The 8,365-nt window shown below is 52.7% G+C and overlaps 1 long non-coding RNA gene across 1 annotated transcript; it reads right to left on the minus strand.

The window, feature by feature from the left end:
- Positions 1 to 1,217: 1,217 nt before the first annotated feature.
- LOC125347989 lies at positions 1,218 to 7,726 on the minus strand. Its single transcript, XR_007210286.1, has 3 exons — positions 7,693 to 7,726; positions 2,091 to 2,096; positions 1,218 to 1,359 (listed from the first exon to the last, which is right to left on the minus strand). It is a non-coding gene; the product is annotated as an uncharacterized LOC125347989 (long non-coding RNA).
- Positions 7,727 to 8,365: the final 639 nt, after the last annotated feature.

An 8,365-nucleotide genomic window follows, 5' to 3' on the forward strand; every position in this document is an offset into this window, starting at 1 on the left:
TAGATGTGTGCCTGAGGACCCGGCTCAAGCGCTGTGGGAAAACAGCGGGACCAGCAGCTTAGACACCCCATGAATGTGTGGCCTCTGCAGATTGCACCAGCCCTGCGACTGGGCCAGCCTCTGTGATGTCCAGGCACCGAGCAGCACAGGGCCCTGGGCTTCCTCCAGCAGGGCAGATGGTGCCCGCCCGTGTGCCTGTATGCACACACTCGCTCACGCTGGACCCAAACAATCACCCAAGAAAAGAGAGTCTGGAGCCAAACGGCAAACGGTGGGTCTGGAAAGCCAGGGAGGAGGATGTAGCCCTGGCTGACAGCCGGTGGGGACAGCGGGAGCTCCTTAGCACAAGCTGCTGGAAGCAGCAGCCATGCTGCCAAGGTGCCGGGAGGCATATGTGTGCACCACGGGCCATAAACGGAGCCCCAAGTCCTAAATGAGTCATATGCACACACCCCAGGCCATAAATGGAGCCCCAAGTCCTAAACGAGTCACACCGGGAGCCAGACTGTCATGTAGGTTCCCATGGCAGTGGGCAGGTGGGGAGCTTGTAGCCAAAGACCTGCACCCAGAAAGCAGCCCAAACTGTAGGGAGGGCGGCCAGCCAAGCTGAGGCCAGGAAGGGGGGGTGGACTCGACCTTCACTGTGAAAACTAGCAGGAAGGAGAGGCCTGAGGAGGGAGAGGCCTGCCAGTTTCCATGGAGCCTGCAGAAGACACCCTAGAGCTTTGCTAAACCCACTCCCAGTGGGATTAAAATTCTTATCCACTACCTGACATCACTGAGGGATTTGCAATGCTGGAGACAGGATTTCCTCCTGATATTCATTTCCTCCAGGCTTTTGTACAAAGCACACAAAGGGAGAGAGGGAGATTGTCCGCTGCCCCAGCTCCCGGAGGGCAGGAACAAAGAGATCAGATCTTGAGAGATCAGACCAGACGTGCTAATCAGAAATGGGGAGATCAAAACACCGGTGTCCAGACACTCACTTTCAGCCCGAGCTACTCCAGAACCAACACCACCCCAAGATACCTGCCTGGAAGACTGCAGCTCACCCAGCAAGGAAACCTGACCCCTTAATCCAAAGACTCAGGCCCAAATATACACATGGTCCTGAACACACACACATGGGGGTCAGGGGGACTTGAACTCAGGACCTGAGCACTCACTGCTCCTGAGTTTTTTCACTTAAGGTTGTGGTTGGCACTTTAACACTTGAGCCCCAGCTCCACTTCCAGCTTTTTGCTGGCTAATTAGAAATAAGAGTGTCATGGACGTTTCCTGCTCAAGCTGGCTCTGAACAGTGGTCCCCAGATCTCATCCTCCTGAGCAGCTGGGGTAACAGGCGTGAGCTGCCTGCACCTGGCAACAGCACATTTCTTAGTTCTCAGACAAAGCATTCATGGAGGCACTCAAGACATCCTTCTCCTTCCTGTAAACAGAGATCCTCCTTCACCGAATGTTCCTGTGCCCCAGAACTCAACTCAGGGGAAAGGAAAGCCCTCAACCTCACTCCAGCCTGTGTGGTTCACCAGCCCCCACCGAGGCCAGCCCTGCCTGCCACCAATGTGGTCACCAGCACTCTGCGCTGCTCCCAGGGCTGCTGGGAAGGGCAGCTGGGAAGGGCATCAATGAGAAGCAATGGCCCCCCTCAGCCCTGTCCCACCCTGCTCCTTGCACCCTGTTCACCCCCACCCCCACCCCACCAGCTCACAGGCCTGGAATTTCGCATTGTGCACCTGGACCTTCAGTCCATCTGGAAATGACTTGGCTGTGAGACCTGGAGAAGGCACTTCCCAGTGCCCTGGTGACCCAGACTAGCCAACATGGTGCTGAGCCCAGCTCTAGGCCACCACGGTGAGCAGAGGGCTGCAGGTGCCAGGCGCCCCAGCAGTGACAGCCCCGTGCAGATCTCTCGTGGAATGCGAGGCTGCGAGGAGAGCTCTGGGCTAAGGACCTGGCCAGCAGGCACCTGGCTCCATCCACTGGGCTGAGGGCCCAGCCCATCATGTACCTGCTTTGTCTACTGGGTTGGGCTCAGCCCACTATGCACCCCACTCCATCTGCTGGGCTGGGCCTGGCCCACCATGCACCCTGCTCTGTCCACTGGGCTGAGGGCCTGGCCCACCATGAGCCCAGTCCATCTGAGAGGAGATGGTATACAATGGAAGCTCACAGAGATAGATCTCAAAGTGGATGCCCTGAGAAGTGGCGCTGTGGCTCAAATGGCAGAGTGCCAGCCTTGAGCAGAAAAGCTTAGGGGCAGCACCCAGGCCCTGAGTTCAAGTCCCAGAACTGTACACATGTGCATGCGTGCACACACACACAGTGTGGGTGCTCTGAACCCATGGGAGTCTGGAGCCATGGCCCCCCTCTGCTGGGGCGGAGCCTGTGGGGTCTTGCCCTTCCTCCATCCTGTGCTCTGTCCCAGCCCTCAGCACTGCACCTGCATTGCTCACCCCTTTATGTGGTGGTTGCAACCCATGGAGGCGCTGAGGCGCTGGTGACTGTGACCCCAGCAAGATCAGCGCTGAGTCCTGTCCCCAAGGCCACAGACAGAATCGTGGAACAGCCTCCCGTTTGGGAGGCTAAACTCAGTCTATTAAAATTTCATCTTTTAACAAACGTTTCCAATTGCCTTGAATAATTAACAGCCACAATTGCCTTTGCGATGGCAGAGAGCTTTGTGTGGGAGACAGATGTGCACATCCTTGAACGGGAGGTGGGGAGGGGAGGAAAGAGGGGAAGAGGAGGAAGGGAGCCCCTGAAGGTTGCACTGAGCACATGGCTAAACACCAAAAGGTCTTACAACTAAGGTTCAAGAACCTTCAGAACAAGATTCACTCTCATACACATGCACATGCGTGCGAGTACACACACACAGTATGAATGTTAGCAGTATTCTCCAGCACAGAGATATGTGATTGGTACCATGATGTCCCCTGCTATCTGAGGATCTGCCGTCCATCGCCCCTTACCCTGGACCCATTGCATCAGCCAAGGACCCACAGTGATTCCAACCAATAGCCCAGTTCTGTGGAGGCTGAAATAGGGCGATCTCGAATTTGAGACCAGCCTGGGATACATAGTGAAACCCTGTCTTGGAAAATCATGCCTGGGGCCATGTCTCGGTGGCACAGCCCTCACCTGTCATGCACAAGTCCCTGGATTCAATCCCAGCACTGATGGCAAAACAGGGAGGCTAGAAAGACCTCAAGGAAGCAAAACCCCCAATGCCAGGCTAGTAGGCTCTGACAAACGAGCACGTGGTCCACACCCAGAGCTCCCAGCATCAAGTGACAATGGCTGTCCTGTCAAAAGATGGCAGAGCTCTGAAGAGCTCTGGTCCCAGAGACACCCACCTGTCCAGCAACGGGACCAGGGTTTCAGGGGCCTGTGCATAGGATGACACTTTCCAAGCATTGCTTAACAAACTTTTTTTTTAAGTAGAAGCATAATTGTGTCTGATTTGAAGAAGCTGAGACGTTCCTTAAACTTACAAACCACAGAGTTAATTATGCAAAGACCCGGGCGTCTGCCAGCTGCTCTTGGACATCAATCAGTCTGCTGCTGCATAGAGAGGCAGCCTCCCTGCCCTCGAGCCCTGCCTACCGGCTGGACTCTACCCCAAGTGAGCATTCAGTGGGCTGCAAAGGAGCACCAGAACCTGGCAACCCTCACTGTCCAGGGTCTCTGCGTGGGTCAGCCAGCAAGGAGGATGCCAGTGGCCATCAAGATGGGGATTCACAGTCAGTCCAGCCCACAGAATTCCTCCCTCCTATGTGAAACTGGACAGACAAACCACATCACCAAGACCATAGAGGCCAGGCATGGGGTGGGCACAGGGTGGGCCCAGGGGGGAACAGGCCCAGAGGAACAGGCCAGGCTGAGGGCGGGCCCAGCGGGGGACAGGCCAGGACCAGGGCTGGCGGCAGGGCTAGAGGAGGGCTGAGGGCTGCCAGTGTAAAGATTGACTTGACATCTTGATTGGCAGCCACCAGGTAGAGGTGCACTGAAGACGGTCAAAAGTGAGCCACATCCATGGATTAAAAATTAATTTACTGCCCAACCTGGCTTCCGGCTTGATGTCTTAATTGAGTTAGCTGTGACCATGTTCTGAGCTCCAAGGCCCAATTTAGGCCCCGCTGCAGATGGGTTTATGAGCTCTGTAATGCAATCATCTTCCAGCACACACAGAATGCTTATCTCCAGAGTACCCCAGCCAGCTCTGCAAACACAATCCATGGTTCCTGCTGGTCTTGAGACTCCACAGAGGAGGACAGGACAACCTGAACCCCCCCCCCCCCCCCCGCTGAGAAACCACACTCCAGAGATGCGCATTCACCAATTAGACACTTAATTGAACCACCACTAGACTACCAAAATTTCAGTGATCTTTTAAGTAAATGGGATATCACAGAGAATGGCTACCAAAGCCTCTTCTCATTAAAGCCTCCTGTTGCCTCTGACCACAGAGTGCTTCCAGTTACTTCTTTCTTTCTTTCTTTCTTTCTTTCTTTCTTTTTTTTTTTTTTTTTTTTTTTTTTTTTTTGGCCAGTCCTGGGCCTTGGACTCAGGGCCTGAGCACCTTCCCTGGCTTCTTCCCGCTCAAGGCTAGCACTCTGCCACCTGAGCCACAGCGCCCCCTTTTGGCCGTTTTCCATATATGTGGTGCTGGGGAATCGAACCGAGAGCTTCATGTGTAGGAGGCAAGCACTCTTGCCACTAGGCCATATTCCCAGCCCCAGTTATTTCTTTCTTTAAGAAATATTTACATTATGCCTTTTGCAAGGAAATGGGTAGACCTAGAAAACAAGTTATGTTAAGAGAAGTCAGTCAGTCTCAGAGAGATCAATGGCGTGTGTTTCATATGTTAAAGCTAGATTGATAACATAGAGGGTTATATACACACCAACAAATTGACAAAAGGACACTATCCTTGGGGAGGAGTCCAAAGATGTAACTTCTCTGAACAACTAACAAACTGTTGAACGAAATGACTATCAGGAAACTGAAACATGTTCTGGGGTAAGGGGCATGAGCAGGGGCACATAAATGGAAGGAAAGAGGGATAGTGAGAAAATGCAGTCATATTCCCTGTGCAGAAGAGATATTTGCACCATTCCAACTTGTCTTGGCACCTGATCAACACAGACTCTCATACACCCACACACTAGGACACAGATCAGCCAGTCTCTGATCACTAGAGGGAGCAGGTGACACAGGTGCTGACTCAGCAGAACGGACACACCATGCTCTTGTCAGCCAGGATTTGCTTCATTATCTGGGCAGAGGATCTGAGGGTTAGGGGAATGGGCTGCTATTACTGAGTCACGGGCTTCTGGTTCTTTCAGATGCGTAGGAAGGGGAACTTGGGGGGGGGGGCAGGGGAGGCTCAGTACCCTCCTTCAGGGCCAGGGTTGATGATGTCCTGCAACCCAGGGCTAGCAACCCGTCAGTCATAACTACCAACAAACATTCTGCAGCCATGGTGGGCCAGTGTGATGGCAAGGCCTGGAGGATCAGAAGCTTCAGGCCAGCCTGGGCCACCTAGTAATGCCCTGTGCCAAAAAAACAAAACAACAACAACAACAAAAAGCAAAACATTTGTCTCTTAGGCCTGCATCCCCCAGCATCCCTCATTTATATTCTGTCTTATTTAACATGGTCCTTCCTGAGAAAGTCAGATGAAAATGTCATGCTTGCTAATTGCCCTTTTTAAAAATGTATAAAAGCAGAATGTACTGGGGGTGGGGGGGTCTTCACCTCACTCCACCCTGGCCTCTGGTTCAAGGAGCCCCAAAGCAAGGGGGGTGCTGCTGGCTTTCCTTATTAAAGATCAGGCCACCGCACCTCCCTCCCTGTCGGAGAGCTATGCCACAGGCAGGGAGCATGGGGTGGGCCATGTCCCCTCCCCTCCCCTCACAGCCTGGCTGCCCTCCCATCCCCTCCCCTCCCCTCCACCCCTCACAGCCTGGCTGTCCCCCTCCCCTGCCCCGTTTGTCCACTACAGAGAGCTCAGCGACGATCCACGCTGTTGTCCACCACACTGAGACTGCTTTGTGAAGGCTGGTGGCTTCCTGCCACACATGCAACACAGAAGTCTCTTCAAAGGCCTTGAGAGAAAAGTAGGCTCACACCTCTGATAGAAATCACCATGAAGTCAAGATTCCAGCAACGTAAAGCAAATGGAAGCCTTTTCATATGAAAAGAATGAAGACAGGAAGTTTTTATATCTAACTGTACACATCCATCTAGAGGGGAAAGAGGGAAAGGAGGGAAGGAGGGAAAGAAAGGAGGGAGGGAAGGAGAGAAGGAAGAAAGGAAGGAAAAAGGAAGGGAGGGAGGGAGGAATTTAGGCACCATCCTTCAGTGAAGATGAGTTTTCATCTAATAGCCAGAGGTAATAGCTTTCTTATTGACTTCTATATTGAAAGAATACAACTTAGTTTATAGCAAGCTACCTTTGAATTAATGACATCAGAGAGACAGAACTAGAAAGAAAACCATGCTCCACTACTATGGTACACATTCATCCCTTTATTCACTCAGTCATCCATTCATTCCACAGCCTGAGCCTTTGCAGCATTGAGGCACGTCTCTCTAGACACAAGGGCTAGGGCTGCGCAGGCACTGCCCAGGGCAGGGGCGAGGACCATGGCAGCTTCACTGGGTCACTGAGCCCAGCAAAGGGTACAGAGTGCCAGGATTGGAGGCGATGGCTTGAGTGCTGGAGGTCTTTGCATGCGCACCCCCTCACCCTGCCAGGACTGCAATCACTGCTCTTAATCACTGCTCTCCACTGCTTAGGTCAGTGCCGACTGCCCCCAGAAGGCCAGCTGGGAAACCTGAAAGTCCCCAGCTCCATTTCAGGGTATCCAGGACCCTACATAGCTCTTCTTGCTCCCCATAGTAACCAAGTCCCAGGTACCCTGGGCCCAAGGAAGGGAACAGAAGGTTCCGTGCCCTGGGGTTAAAAATTAAGCTGTTTCCAGGGTGATGTTCTCTGATCAATCTCTTTCCTGGTACGAAGCCCTTTGTTTCTGAGTCGCCCTTTGTGGATGGACAGCAGCAGACTCAGATGCCTCTGTTGCCTGGTTACTAATTGGCCATGGGCCTGGCTGGACAGCAGGTTGTCAACACCTGGAGGTGGAAATCAGCCTGGGAGGTGACCATGAAGAGGTGGCTCCTGGGTACACTCTGTCCTGTGCACGGTCTACCCACCAGAACCCCTCAGTCCTGCCTAGCCAGCAGGCCTGGCAGCGTGGCGTATCTCCCAGACATCTGCTCACCAAGGTTGTGATCCATTTGGAAAAGTGGCTCCTGGGTGATGTCGTCAGAGGCAGACTAGCCCCTCCAGCCCAGAAGAGCCTGGTCGTGGCCTGGATGTGGCAGGGTCCTGTGGTCAGTGCCCTCCACCAGCACAAGGTCGTACTAGACCCAAGGCCAGCCAGTTAAACATATGGTGGCTTGAGCCGGTGTCCTGAGTGCAGGAAGTCAGAGACAAGATGGGCCTCCGAGCGAATTCATCCCCAGGACCCTGGTCAAGGCTTCTGCCTCCTGCCCATTGGTTCTTTCTAGAAACTTCCCTTCCACAAGTCAGTCAAGAATCCTTGCTGCATGCAGGAACTTGGTATTAATTTCCTACTATATTAAACCAGGATGGTGGTTCAAAGACAGCTGAAGCTAACAGACCCATGAGACTCTTTATCTCCACTTAACTGGCAAAAAGCCAGAAGTGGAGGTGTACCTCAAGTGGTAGAGCACCAGTCCAGCAACATGTTTTAAACACTATATGGAAGCAGATTGTTAGTAGATCTGTTTTGTTGGTGCTCTTAATCTCTTGCTGTGCTTTTTCTATTGATTTATTTCAGTGCCTATTTCATTGATTTATTTTGGTGGCAAGGATTGAATCCAGGACCATGCACTCGTCTGTGTCTCACAAGTGAAGCTTTATCGTGAATGCATCACAGTGTCTGTAGGAACACTGGCCTCATGTTTCGGGTGTCTGTGACAATCCTATTATACATCCTATTGCTGCCTTTTCTCCATAAAACCACCGCTGTAACCAGGCATCGCCAACTTCCTTTGTCTCTTTTCTTACCTGTAGAACACACTGGAAATGTTGGTTTGGTGGGTGGACCTAAACAATGTCTCCCAGGGCTGATGGTAATTCCACAGAGACACCTCAACCTCAGTGAGGTTAATGAAGGGTTCAGTGTGCTCTCCTCCCCCCCCGCCCTCCACTTCTCCCCACTCACTGCTTGAACACAATCTCTGTTCACGGAGCCAATGGCACTGGGTGGACACTTCTTGTATGCCACACCAGGACAGTGGATACGATATCCCTTATCTGCCAGGAGGACCA

This window comes from Perognathus longimembris, chromosome 3, assembly GCF_023159225.1.
Source record: "Perognathus longimembris pacificus isolate PPM17 chromosome 3, ASM2315922v1, whole genome shotgun sequence".
Classification (NCBI taxonomy): Eukaryota; Metazoa; Chordata; class Mammalia; order Rodentia; family Heteromyidae; genus Perognathus; species Perognathus longimembris.